This window comes from Theropithecus gelada, chromosome 5 (assembly GCF_003255815.1).
Source record: "Theropithecus gelada isolate Dixy chromosome 5, Tgel_1.0, whole genome shotgun sequence".
Taxonomy (NCBI): Eukaryota; Metazoa; Chordata; class Mammalia; order Primates; family Cercopithecidae; genus Theropithecus; species Theropithecus gelada.
Window position 1 is genome coordinate 15,031,427 of NC_037672.1, and position 15,136 is coordinate 15,046,562.

Here is a 15,136-nt window from a genome sequence, read left to right on the forward strand (position 1 = left end):
CCCAAAGAAAGAGGCTGAATACGGCTGCAAGGGATGATGCAGAAATACCTCATTCACTCATTCAGCAAACATTTACCAACTGAAATCAGTGTGTTGACAGGGAGAGGGCTGTGGCCCCTGTATTCAGAGGGTCTAGTAGGAATCCCTCCTTGCCTCTTCTGGCTTCTGGCAGCTTCAGGCAGCTCCAGACATCCTTGGTTTGTGGCTCTGTGGCTCCAAACTGCCTCTGTCTTCACATAGTCTTATCCTCTGTGTCTCCCCATATTCCCTTCTCTCAGGAGGACACTTGTCATTAGATTTAGGGCCCAGCTTAATCCAGAATAATCTCAACTCAAGATCTTTCATTATATCTTCAAAGACCCTTTCCCGAAATACAGTCAGATGCACAGATTTTAATGGATGCATATTTGGTAAGGGAGCACCATCCAACCCACTGCCCCCACCCTGTGTCAGTCTGTTTTAAACCCTGGGTGCTACAGGAAACACAGCAGACAGGGCCTGGTTCTCTGAAGTATATAATCCAATGAAGAAAAGACAATCTACAGATGGTCACCAACTTATGATGGTTCAATTTAGAATTTTTCACCCTTAAGAGGATCCAAAAGCAACATGCATTTAGTAGAAACAGTACTTCAAGTACTCATACAACCATTCTGTTTTCACTTTCAGTACAGCATTCAATACATAACGTGAGATATCTTGATTACTAAATAAGCTTTGTGTTAGATGATAAGTGCTCTGAGCGTATTTAACATAGGCTAGGCTAAGCTATGATATTCGGTGGGTTAGGTGTATTAAATGCATTTTCAGTTTACAATATTTTAAACTTATGATGGGTTTATAGGGATGTAACTATGGGCATCTGTATAATTTAACGTAGTTTCAGGTAATGATAACTGCTCAGAAGAATAGTTACGAAGGGCAAAGGAAGACTCTCTGGGCATGGAGTGGGTTCTCTTTTGGATGGAATGGTCGCAAACGCTCTCTTAGAAGGGGTTTTGGATGGCTCAGGTCACTGGCACATGCACACATTTCCACCTATCCAAGTTCAGGGGCCTGGAAGACAACAGTACAGTATCGAGGAAAGAGCAGACACTTGGTAGCTTGTCTTTCACTGGGCTTGCATTGGAGGGGTACGACGTTTCCTGCAGTCCTTGTAGCTGAAGCTGAAAATGCATTTAATATACATAACACACCAGATACCATAGCTTAGCCTCGCCTACCTTAACTACACTCAGAACACTTACATTAGCCCACAGTGGGGCAAATTATCTAACACAAAGCCTATTTAGTAATCAAGTGCTAAATATCTTATGTAATGTATTGAATGCTGTACTGAAAGTGAAAACAGAATGGTTGTATGGGTGCTTGAAGCACTGTTTCCACTAAACGCATATGGCTTTTGCATCATCTTAAAGGTGAAAAATCCTAATATCTGCCAGTAGCATTTATGAAAGGAAATGGCAGCACTTTGGGACTGCACTCATTGGAACCTCAACTTTCAAGACTGCCATTTACCAAGTGTTTTCTATGAACGAGGCATCTCATCAACCAATCAGGATGCTGAATGGAACTTCTCCATTGAGATTTCCTGAGTCCTCAGAAGTGAAGACAATGGGTTCTCACACATTTTAAAAGGAGGTGTTAGACACATGCCCACAGAAATGTCCAGATCTGCAAAAACCTGTGACCCTTGCTCACCACTTGCATCCAACCTACACAAGAGATGAGAAATTCAGAGAAGACTGATCAGAGAAAGCTGTCCCTTAAAGCAAATGCACAGATGTGGAGCTTGTGGCAGTGTTTGTCCTCTTCTTCCTTTTATTATTTTTAGAGACAGAGTCTCGCTCTGTCACCCAGGCTGGAATGCAGTGGCCCAATCATAGCTCACTGCAGCCTTGGGCTCCTGGGCCCAAGGGATCCTCACAGCTCAGCTTCCTGAGTAGCTGGGGCTACAGACCCACACCATTGTGCCTAACTTGTTTCTTCTTCTTTTCTGAGAGGGAAGAGAAAAGCCAGGGCTCCTCATCCTAAATGAGGGGAAGGGGCAGAAGGTTCTCTGGGGGAGGGGAGGGGGTGTCCATGGGCCAGTCTGGTTTCTGACTGCATGCTGGATGTCTCCTGAGCTGCTGAACTGTGTACCAGGGCCACTACAAGGCCAGAGCAGAGTGCAGTGGCAACGTTGGGTGACACCTTGGCCTCCTGAACTTTTGAGGTCACACGCTAGAGTCAGCTTTTTTCCTGAAGATGTCCAGGATGCATGAGGAGGATGGTCAGGCAGCCTGGGGAGCAGCCTGCAACCCCAGAGACTGGCTGGGCCGAGGGAACACCAAGGAAGGGGCCAGACTAGAGCCACTCTGGAAACAACCCTGCCCAAGCAGGCTGCCTGCCAGAACTCCAGGGCGGGCCCCTGGGGTGGGAGAGAAGAGATGAGAAGGAGCTGGGAGAGGTCAGATCAGAGGGTGCGTCTGCCATGCCAGCAGGCCCCAGGTAGGGGCAGGGATGGAAGTGAGGCTAGTAGATATCTCTCAAGAACCCACAAAAGGTACCTCCTTGGAGACAGAAAAGAAAGAGGGCTGTTATGGGTTGAGTTGTGTCCCTCAAAAAGATGTGTTGAATGAATTCCTCACCCCTAGAACCTGTGAAGGTGACCTTATTTGGGAATGGGGTTGGGGCTGATGTAATGACTTAGAATGAGGTTGTAGTGGACCAGGGTGGGCCCTTAATCCAATATGACTGTTGTCCTTATTAGAAGAGGGAAATTTGGAAACAGACACAGAGAAGAGAGCACCATTTGAATAGATGCAAAGATTGGAGTTGTCGCTTAGATAGGTGTCACTATCTAAGGACAGTGCTTCGGGGGCTGCCAGAAGCTGGAAAAGGCAAAACAGGACCCAGCCCCAGGGGTTTCAGAGGGAGGCTGGTCCTGCCAACACCTTGACTTTGAACTTCTAGCTTTCAGAACTGTGAGAGAATAAATTTCTGTTGATATAGGACACCCAGTTTGAGGTATGCTGCTATGGCAATCCTAGCAAACTAATGTAAGGGCCAACTTTTGGTCATCTGCCACATAGAAGACCCATGGACAGATACTCCAAGAGTCAGGTGAGGCAGCCTTGAGTTCACATCTCCCCTCCCCCACCCACTCCCTCCCCAGCTCCAGGTGCAACAGGGCATATGAAGGACACACCGTGTCCTATTCCTGGGGCTTGAGCTGTCCTATTCCTTGCCGGAGCTGGGGAAAAGGCAACTGCTTTGAATGGGACATGAGATGAAAAAAAAAAAAAAAAAAGCAAAACAGAAGATCTGAGTGGCTTAGATTGGACTTGAATCTTTTTACTACCAGAACATGCTATAGGATCTACCCATAGTGTGAGAAGTTTCCCCAAAGAGTCCACAGGAAACATACAGGTAGGAATATCTGATGGGCTCTGGCCCAAAACTTTCCCCTAAGCCTCAAGGAGAGCCAAAGCACTACTCCGAAAATGTTGGAGGCAGAAGAAAGTTTTCTTAGATTCCCTGCCATCTCCTGGACTTCTCCATAAATGGAAAGGCGGCTCAGTTCAGCTTCACTAAAGTCTTGGATTCTTGTTCCCCTGGGACTGAAACCTAACCCGGAGCCCAGGTCACTACAGGGAAATGATCCAGACCTCAAGGAATTGCAAAACACTTATGCAGGCAACAGCTTTACCTGGAGGCTGGCCAACAAAGGTCACATAATGGACAGAGCAACATTTTGTAGTTGGGGCAATGCTTTCAGAGAGGCAAGGCTTTGGGACTGTAGATTAGGATCCAAATACCAGTGTAAATAGAGCAGAGCTCCCTGGGTGAGGGCTTGGTTGCTCAAGGTGAACAGTGTGCGTCTTTGTCCATGCTCAGCTCCACAGTCTGGAGTTAGTTACCCTATCATCAGAGTTAATGGCAGGAAACAGAAAGTCCCCTAGTGGGTGTTAGGTATACAGATAATTAATACAGATAATTAGGTGCTTGCAGAAATCATCTGAAAGCTGTCGGGAAGCCAGGTGGCTCTAGACTGGGTCTCTAGGAGTGTTTAAAAGGCATCTCAAATTTGTTTTAAGCTGGTATGGTGAGACATGAAAGCGACTGTCATGAAGAAGTTTGCTACTCACAGGTCCCTAGAAGTAGGGCATGCAGGGCCACATGGAGAAGCACCTATGTCAGTACTTTACTGAGGTTTCTACAGGAGGAACAGGTGAGGTAGTGTAAGCAGCTTTAGGATTGTCTAATTTGAATACTCTTAGCAGGCTCTTGGGCACAGGGGCTGCCCCTAGTTGTCTGTCCCTAATTGTCTTTCTCTAGGGCTGTCCCAAGTTATCTGGCCCTAGGGTGATTAGAGCAGGTAAACAGTGGCCTGGAGTGTGAGAGCAGACATAGGAGGTGGTTGGAGTATGGCTCTGGATTGGTTGGTTTGCATATGAAAGGTACATTGACTCACAGACCAGAAGTTTGCTATTCCTAGGAATTCGCTAGTCCAGTAAGGGGTGGTCCCTCCAGGATCAGCAAAGCCCCAAGATGTCAAAGCATCAAAAATACAGAATAAAAACACCAACTGGGCAAGGAATTGCTTCTGCAACATTTGAGAAGGCAAGGAAACAGGGGGCTACACAAGGAAGCTCATGAGTGCCAGAGGATTAAGATAGTGTCTGTAAACCACTAGCAGAGTTAAAGGCATTAAATCCTCAATTAACAGCCACTGCTACAATTCTTAGCATTGTTTTGAGTTCTGTAACTTGGCTACACAGACAATGATCATATTATTAGGTTTGCACTTAAAAGGAAAGAAAAGTCCCCTGTCATTTGACTATCTCTGAGACATCTGGAGTTTGTGACTTTCCAGGAGCACAGTACTAATCACACGTACACTCCAGCAATACTGGATGCACTAAGCGAAACTGGTGACCTGGAGCATATTGAGGTGCATAGTTCTGAACCTCACCTTTTCATAAAGGTTTGGTCCTTGCTGGGGGCTGACATTGCCTATAAGAGGACCTAATAAAGCTCAGTGCTCTTTCCAGCATTTTCCTGTAATACCCTTAGAGGTCTTTTAATCGTGTAGTGCTTTCTGTTGTCCACTAGCCAAGGAACACAGTAAAGTGAGACCCAAACCAGAAAGTAAACCTGAAATGCAGGCAGAGAGGGCCAATCCCCACATGCACAGAGCAGAAGTGCAGAAAAGGGGGGAGGGGACACACCTCTTGTGAGCACCCTGGACAGCTGTTTTGCGTTTAGCCATTGGCAACGCCGTGAGGCTGAGATGTGTCTCAGTTTTATAGAGGATGGCAAAGCTCAAGAGGTCATGTACTAGCAGAGGTCCCACAGCAGGGTTCACACCCAGGTCTGCCTAACTCTGCAGGCTAGGAGGCTTCCAACCACACTACACAGCCTGGAGAAAGAACTGCACATGAAGAATGAACTGTGGAGAAGGCTGCCTTTGCCATGCCCATAGAGGGCAGCCAGGTGGGGTTGGGGAAACTGTGGAGTGAGGTCAGGGCCTCAGAGAAGAGCAAGAGAGGCAGGCTGCAAAGATGTCCCCCCATGTCTCTGTTCTCCCACAGACACCCACCCAACTTCCCAAACTGGAACTGCATTTCTATGTACTTTTGCTAATGGAAATCCCAGCAGAGGACTTTGTGACTTTTATGGTTTGTTTTAGTAACACACCCCTCACAATTTCTAAAGTGATAAGCATCATTGTAAAACAGAGAAATGCACCTTGTATGAAAACAAGTCTCCACACCCACTAGGATGGCTGTCATAAAAAAGACAGATAATAGCAGGGTTGGTAAGGGTGGGAGATATTGGAACCCTCATAGTCTGTGTATGTCTGGTACAGCTACATTGCAAAACAGATTGGCAGGTCCTTAGAAGGTTAGACAGAGTTACCATGTGACTCAGCAATTCCACTCCTGGAGATATGCCCAAGACAAATGAAAATATAGGTCTACAGAAGAGTATGTACATGAATGTTCACAACAGCATTATCCACAATAGCTAAAAGGTGGAAGCAATCTAAATGTCCACTAATTAATGTGTAGGTAAAGAAAATATGGTGTCTATACAATAAATGTTATTCAGCAATACAAAGGAATGAAGTGCTGATATGTGCTGTGACATGGATAAACCTTAAAAATGTTATGCTAAATAAAAGCAGCCAGTCACAAAAGACCACCTGTCATGTGATTCCACTTTCATGAAATGTCCAGAGTTCATAAATCTATAGACAGTAGGTTAATGATTTCCTAAGGTTGGGTTGGGTGGGTGGCTACTAGTGAGTACAGGGTTTCTTTCGAGGGTTACAAAAGTGTTACAACATTGATCACGGTGATGGTTGTACAACTCTGTGAATATATGAGAAATTATTGAATTGTATACTTTAAATGGGTGAATTTTATGATATATGAATTATATGTCAATGAAGATGCTATAAAATTATAAAAACTTGCATGTGGATATGTATAGCAGCTTTATTCATAATCACCAAAATTTAAAAGCACCAAGATGTCCTTCAACAGATGAATGAGTAAATACACCGTGGGACATCCAGAATATGAAATATTATTCAATGCTTAAAATAAATGAGCTGCCAAGTCATGAAAAGATGTGAAGGAAGCTTAAATGCATATTTCTATGTGAAAGAAGCCAGTGTGAAAAATCTACACATTGTATAATTCCAAATGTTGTATATGACATTCTGAAAAAGGTAAAATTATAGGGACAGTAAAAAGTTCAGTTGTTGCCAGGGATTGGTGGGAGAGACAGATGAAGAGGCAGAGCACAGAGAATATTTAGTGCAGTGAAACTATTCCATATGATACTATGATGGTGATCCATGTCATTACTCATTTGTCAAAGCTCAAAGAATGCACGGCACCAAGAGTGAACCCTAATAAAAACTATGAACTTTGGGTGATAATGATGTGTCAATGTAGAATTGTCATCAGTTCTAACAAATGCACTACCCTGGTGGGGAACGTTGACAGTGGGGGTGGCTGCAAGTGTGGTGGGTGGAGAACATATGGGAACTCAGTACATTACACTCAATTTTTATGTGAACCTAAAACTGGTTTAAAAAATAAATGTGTGCAAAAATACAGTTAAGTAGAAGGAATAAGTCTTATGATTTTATAGTATAGTAGGGAAATTATAGCTATCAATAATTTATTGTACATTTCAATACAGCCAGAAGAATTGTAACGTTCCCAATACAAAGAAAAGATAAATGTTTGAGGTGCTAGACACGCCAATTGCTCTGATTTGATCATTACGCCTTTTACACATGTGTCAAAATATCACATGTGTTGCGGGAAGTCAGGGACCCTAGATGGAGGGACCGGCTGGAGCTGCAGCAGAGGGACATAAATTTTGAAGATTTCATGGACATTTATCAGTTCCCAAATAATACTTTTATAATTTCTCATGCCTGTCTTTACTTTAATCCCTTAATCCTGTTATCTTCGTAAACGAAGGATGTACGTCACCTCAGAACCACTGTGATAATTGTGTTAACTGTACAAACTGATTGTAAAACACGTGTGTTTGAACAATATGAAATCAGTGCACCTTGAAAAAGAACAGAATAACAGCAACTTTTAGGGAACAAGAGAAGACAACCACAAGGTCTGACTGCCTGCAGTGTCGGGCAAAAAGAGCCATATTTTTCTTCCTGCAGAGAGCCTATAAATGGACACGCAAGTAGGAGAGATATCGCTAAATTCTTTTGCTGGCAAGGAATATTAATATTAATACCCTGGGGAAGGAATGCATTCCTGGGGGGAGATCTATAAATGGCCGCTCTGGGAGTGTCTGTCTTATGCGGTTGAGATAAGGACTGAGACACGCCCTGTTCTCCTGCAGTACCCTCAGGCTTACTAGGGTGGGGAAAAAACTCTGCCCTGGTAAATCTGTGGTCAGACTGGTTCTCTGCTCTCAAACCCTGTTTTCTGTTGTTTAAGATGTTTATCAAGACAATACGTGTACCACTGAACATAGACCCTTATCAGTAGTTCTGCTTTTGTCCTTTGCCTTGTGATCTTTGTTGGACTCTTATTAGTAGTTCTGCTTTTTGCCCTTTGAAGCATGTGATCTATTCCCTGTTCTTACACCCCCTCCCCTTTTGAAACCCTTAATAAAAAACTTATTGGTTTGAGGTTCAGGTGGGCATCACGGTCCTACTGATATGTGATGTTATCCCCAGTGGCCCAGCTGTAAAATTCCTCTCTTTGTGCTCTTTCTCATTATTTCTCAGCCGGCCTACACTTATGGAAAATAGAAAGAACCTACATTGAAATATTGGGGGCGGGTTCCCCCGATAACATGTATCTACCAAATATGTACAACTATGACATATCAATAAAAAAAACACAAGACCCTATTTTTAAAAATCGCATAATGAAAAAAAAACATGTGGGAGTCTGACCACACACACAAATATGATAATCACTCAACAGTTCAACCAATGTTCTTGGCTCTTTGTAAAGACTTAAAAATATAGTTTCCTATTATAGTGTTTCATCTGTTTCTCCTTTGCTAGGGTGAAAGGAAAATAAATCTTGGGGCCCCCAAGTCACTAAGCTAAAGGGAAGAGTCAAGCTGGGAACTGCTTAGGGCCAACCTGCCTCCCATTCCATTCAAAATCATCCCTCTGCTTACTGAGATAAATGCGTATCTGATTGCTTCCTTTGGAAAGGCTAATCAGAAACTCAAAAGAAGGCAACCATTTGTCTCTTATCTACCTATGACCTGGAAGCCTTCCTGTTTTGAGTTGTCCTGCTTTTGCTTCAAATTGTGCTGCTTTTCCGGACCAAACCAATGTTCATCATACATATATTGATTGATGTCTCGTGTGTCCCTAAAATGTATTAAACCAAGCTGTTCTCCAACCACCTTGGGCACATGTCATCAGGACCTCCTGAGGCTGTGTCATAGGCACACATCCTTAACCCTGGCAAAATAAACTTTCTAAATTGACTGGACCTGTCTCAGATATTCAGGGTTCACACTAGCGATATGATATAAGCATTTTTCTATGTCAATAAAGATGTTATATTTTAAAATATCTCCATGGAAATGTATTATGTGGATGAACTATAATTAATTTAAACACCATGTTTTTTAGACATCATCATAACTTGTGTTATTATAAAGAACATTGTGAACAAATCACATGTTCCTAAAATAGATTCTTAATGACAATAAAATAGTGAATATTTGTTGAGTGCTTACTAAGAGCCAGTGACTAAGTAAAGTGCCTTGCAAATGTTGCCATAATTAATATTCAGAGAAACTCCTGGTGGCAGGTGCCTATAGTCCCAGGTACTTGGGAGGCTGAGGCAGGAGAATGGCATGAACCCGGGAGGCGGAGTTTGCAGTGAGCCAAGATCCCACCACTGCACTCCAGCCTGGGCGACAGACTAAGAAAAAAAAAAACTTCAGAGAAACTTAGGAAGCAGACACTAAAATTAATCCCATTTTACAGATAAAGTAACTGAGACTTGGAGATTCATGACTTGCCTAAAGTTAAGCAGCTATAAACAGGAAATACTGTGATCAAACTTGGTTTATCTGAATCTAGAACTTGAGCTGTTATTCATTCTGAACCCCAAAATATATTGAGTTTATGTATCTTTTAATTCTTTTGATACCTTCTGTCAAATAGCTCTGGGCCCAGAAAAGTCATATTAATTTATAATTTCTACCAAAAATGCAGAAAAGTGCTCATGATCCCCATCAGCATTGGTTTTATAGTTCTTCATTATCTTGTATTAATTTAATATGCAAAAACTCGTCTCCTGTTCTTGTTTCAATTTGCAATTTTTAAGTTACTTGAGAGATTGCATATTTTTATGCTTACTGGCTGTACGCATTTATTTTTTTCTGGAATCAGTTTTGCATATCCCTTTCTTCTCTTCCATTGAGCTCTCTTTTTTCTTATTGATTTTGTATGGCAATAACCCCTTTGTCATATGATTTCCAAATATTTTTCATGCTTTTTTTTTTTTTTTTCCGGTGGGTGGGGGTGAATGGAGTCTTCCTCTGTTGCCCAGGCTGGAGTGCAGTGGCATGATCTTGGCTCACTGCAACCTCTGCCTCCTGGGTTCAAGCAATTCTCCTGCCTCAGCCTCCTGAATAGTTGGGACTACAGGGGCATGCCACCACGCCTGGCTAATTTTTTAATATTTTTAGTAGAGACAGGGTTTCACCATGTTGCCCAGGCTGGTCTCAAACTCCTGAGCTCAGGCAATCCGCCTACCTTGGCCTCCCAAAATGCTAGAATTACAGGCGTGAGCCACCGCGCCTGGCCATGATTTTTTCTTGTAACTTGACATTCCATTATTTTTTGTTGATTATTGATTTTACACTGAAATCAACTGTGGGCTCCAGTTAGAAACCTTAGACATACAGAGGGGTGGCAAAGCACAGGAGAATGGTTTTCAATTGTTTTAAAGCAGTAGAAAACTTTTTGTCTGATAAAATTTTATTCAGAACCTAGGGTGAGATATAAAATATCTTGCAACCCAAAGGCATAGGCACCAATCGGAATAGACTCAAGCCTTAGCCATGCCAGGTGCTGTCCTTTGAATGGGGAGAATCTTGGGACATAGCAAGTGTGCAGGTGTCCTCCAGGAGTGGGCCTCCGAGAACTTGCTCTTTCAGGGGTCTGCCGTATTACTCCAAGGGGGAGTGGGAAAGGGGATATTTAGGGAACTTGGCTTTCTGGGCTGTCCTGCCAGCTTCGGTAGCTCTTCTGGCCTGCAGCCCCAGAGGCTGTCTCTTGAGCAGGGAGACATGTAATGCTAATCTCCCCAAATGGATCTCATCTTTCATGTAGGTCTTGCCAGTTCTTCTACTGAAGAAGGGTGGGTCAGAGATTCCTACAGTGGGGAAGAGGGCAGGTGTGGGTAAGGGCGGCAGGGGAGACGTGACCTGTCCTCCTTATTCCCTGGACCTCACAGGCGGAGATGGCCTTGAAGAAGAGATTGTGTCTGAATGAAGACGGCGGGGAACTCACCTTTCCCTATCCACTCTTCTCATCCTGTCCTTTCAATCGCTCCAGGAACCGTACCCACTACCATCTTGCTTTGTGTGTTTTGTCATCTTGCTACCACTGGATGCCCAGGTATCATGAAGGTGAGACCGCAGGGTCTTCTGAATGTGGGTCAGTCTGAGAACTGGCTGAATTCCACGTTATATGGAAGGAAGCAGAACGTGTCAACTCGAGTCTTGATTTTCCTAGGAAACAACTGAGTCTGGCTCCCTTAAGGAAAGCATGTTCCATCTGTAACGTGTCTTGGATCTTGATCCTTGAGAAACAAAAGCCCTGGAATTATTGAGGTTTTAACTAAGGAGCCTTCGACTCTGCCTGAGCCTGGTTTATACTGCCAGTTACAACATTTAGCTGCCAGTGGCTCTTTCTTAATCCTCTTTGATGACTGGCACCAGTTGCACCTGGGATTGTTTCCTCTGATTCTAAATGGGATGATGTTGCCACCCTTCTGTCTGCCATAGCAGAATGGTCTTTTCCATCAGACAGACTGGGTTTAATTCTCATCTCGCCACCTGCTGCATGATTTTAGGTGGTTCACTTGGCCTGCCTAGATCTCAGGCTCCTCAGCTATAGGCCTGAGATGTTACCCTCCTTGCTGTGAAGATTCAGACAGGATGTGGCAAGCACCCACCCTTCTTTTCTGTGTACCCTTTGGTCCCTGTGTGGAATTAGCTGATGTGCACGTCATTTGGAGGGGCCCACAGAAGAGGACAGTTCCAGGACCCTTCGCTGCTCTGCTGGTCTTGCCCCTTCTATGGCCTGGACCTAGTCCAGCTGTCAAACACAGCCCTCAGCACCACAGAAAGGCTGCAGAGGGAGCGGACCAGACAATGGTTCAAGCAGGGTTTGAAGCCAGCCTGCTTGGATTTAAATTCTGCCTCTGCCACTTACCGTATTACTTTGAACTTGCAGCTTCTCTCTAAATCGCAGAGTTGATGAGTTGTAAATGGCTATTTAAACATAAAAGCTTGGTGTCATTTGATCATAACAGTAGCGCGGGAAAACAAACCGCTCTAGGACGAAACCCAGGGGTGAGGAGGCTGCCTTTGTGTTTGTAGACAGAGTTCATGGGCACATAGAAGACTCTAATTCCCAGTTAGGATGCTGCTTCTGCAATGAGATAAGACCTCAGCTTTTCAAATGGGGTCAGCAGGTTGCTAGGGGGATTATCTTGTGGCCTAATTAAATAGTGGGAAGCAAAAGGACTTTTGCAAGTGAAGGAAAAGACTACATTGATATCAGTGATCTACGTTAAAATAACAGAGCTAATTACTGCCATTTTAATTAGGAAATCATAGGAATGCAATTTACCGTGGCAGTAGGGTGCTCTCCTCAGGCAGTGGGGTGGGACAAACCCACAGCTGTGGGTCAGAGACTTGCATCTAGGGGGTCTTGACTTCAGAGCTAGTGTGTGATCTGTGACCTAGGCCAGGCTGTCTAGCCTTTGCAGGCCTTTCCTGCTCTGAAAAAATGAAGATAATTAAACCAATTTCATCTAGTAGAGAAGACAGTTGATGAGAACACAGTTCAGGGCTCTACAAAATACAAAAATTTATTATCATTACATCTTGATCATTTCTCTCATCTCTCAGAGCAGGGGAGCCCTACCTTATTGGAAAATGGAGATTTTGTTTCCTTCCTCATTAGTTATTTGTCCACAGCCTTTACCCACAAAAACTCAAGGCAACATATAGAAGTGTATGTATCTATGTTTAAAATTACACATAAGAAACAGCCATCTGAAACTCTCTGTGGTATTTGTGGCAATCAGTATTTTAATAAATACAATAAGGAGTTTCAGATGGCTATTTCTTTTTTTCTTTTTTTGGAGACAGAGTCTTGCTCTGTCACCAGGTTGGAGTGCCAAGGCGCGATCTTGGCTTACTGCAACCTCCACCTCCCAGGTTCAAGCGATTCTTGTGCCTCAGCCTCCAGAGTAGCTGGGATTACAGGAGTGCGCCACCATGCCCGGCTAATTTTTTTGTATTTTTAGTAGAGACAGGGTTTCGCCATGTTGCCCAGGCTGGTCTTGAACTCCTCAGCTGAGGGAATCTGCCTGCCTCAGCCTCCCAAAGTGCTAGGATTACAGGCGTGACCCATAGTGTCCAACCTACTATGTCCATTTCTTATATGGAATGCAGAGCAGTAAAAGTGATCCTCTGAGACTCTGCTTGCCACTTAGTTTGTTGATTGAATGAATGAGTAAATGGAAGATGATGAGTTAGGGTTCCTTTTAAATAAGATCCCTCTTCATTCCCTGAAGACTACTTTATACTTTTGTAGTACCCATGATAAGCTGTTAGACATTCCCTCCCTTGCAACCATAATCCAGTCATAAAGGCATCGTGGGCACAGGACCTCTTCCCTATCCACCACCCTCTGACCATCACCCACTGTCACCTTTATGACAAAGGATGCTGATGCTGCAAATGGTCAGGAGCCAGTGCCAGGACTTTCACTAAAGTATCAGGATGTGACATATCAAAGGTTTGGTGGCACACTCATTCAAAGGAATGGAAAAGAACCACCAGTAAAGACAAAATGCTTTTTTTCTGAACACAAAGGAGACTGAGCAAAGCCCTCTTTTGTGGGAGAAAAGCGGTCATTTCATACCCAGTTGCTGTGTCCTCAGCCTATGGGGCAACAATGGTGGAGAGAAACAAGAGGATGCAGAGTGCTGAGTCCCACAGATTGGGTTCAATCCATCAGATGCCCTATGCACCCTGGCCCCAATGATGTGAGCCCCATTGAAAAATGACTCATATTCTGCATGACAAGTTGTCCAAAGTCATTTGGGGAAATATCCAGATGGTGAGTTTAAACAGAACCTTAGGAAGCATTTGTGACAACTGTGTGCTTAAAAAGACATGGGGACAGTTTATCTCACATGAGAAAAAGAATGCCGAGAAACAGCTGTAAGTGGAGCACACCTGGAGAATATCCCCGGGGTGGGGTAGCCTGTGTTAGAGAAGTGAACCCTGGGAAGACAGGCACTGAGGAGCTGAGAACCCTGCCCAGGGCTAACTCTTCCAGGAGGGCCCATCTGCAGCCTGGCAGCCGAGGTCTTCTGTGGCAGGCAGAGCTCAAACAACTCTTCCAGCCATACCTCTTCCCACACATCCCAGAGCTCAGCTGACCTGGTGCTCTTAAAGCTGCTGGAGTTGGGTTTACTGTCACCTGCAGTTGAGTCTTGCCCAACAGAAATCCAGTTCAAATGCCTTCTTTCCCACAGAGCTTAGCATAGCCTCCCCTCCCTCTGGCCCACCCTGACAATGATCTCCATATGCCTAATGGTTCTTACTGCATCTGTTCTGCAGTTCAGTGATGGTGACATGTTTGATTCACCGTGGGTTTAGCCATGAGTACCTAGCTTTGAATACTATGTACCATGTTTTGAATACTGCAGGTAAACATTTGTTGGATGAATTGGACAAAATGGTCAAAATGTGAAACCACTCACCTCTTAGATTAGAAAGCAAGGGAGAAAGGAAGCATGACTTGCTGAGATACTTACATACATTATTTCACTGAAACATGCAGCCATCCTGGGAGGTTTGTATTATTATTTCTATTTTACCCAGAGGGGAGAGACTCTGAGAGGTAAGATTGTTTCACCAAAGTTACTTGTTAAGATAGAGGCAATGCCTTGATTCAGACTCAGGTCTTTCTGATTCCAAAGCAGAAAGCTTTTTCTACTTTTTCCAGCAGTCTTCCAGAAAAAGAGGCTGTTTTTGTGAAAAAGAGACTGAGTTTCCCAATGTCTGGGTTGCTCCTTAGCAAATCGCTTTAAAGATTTCTGAAATTTCCCAATAGAATATGGGCTAGAGGACAACTCCCTCAGGCCCACACACTCAGCAACCCCCAGGAAAGGGGACTAGACTATGGTTTACAGAGAACTAGGGATGAGAAGGCGTCCAAGAGTCACCTAAATCTTCTGTCCAAGGAGGGTACAATTCAGTTCCTTCGGTTTGTGCCATCTTTCCACCTTATTCCATCTTCTCTAAAACATCTACCCATGGAAAGTCTTGGTCCTTTGAGCTCACTGGAGTGACTCCTAAAAACAGAGAAGTC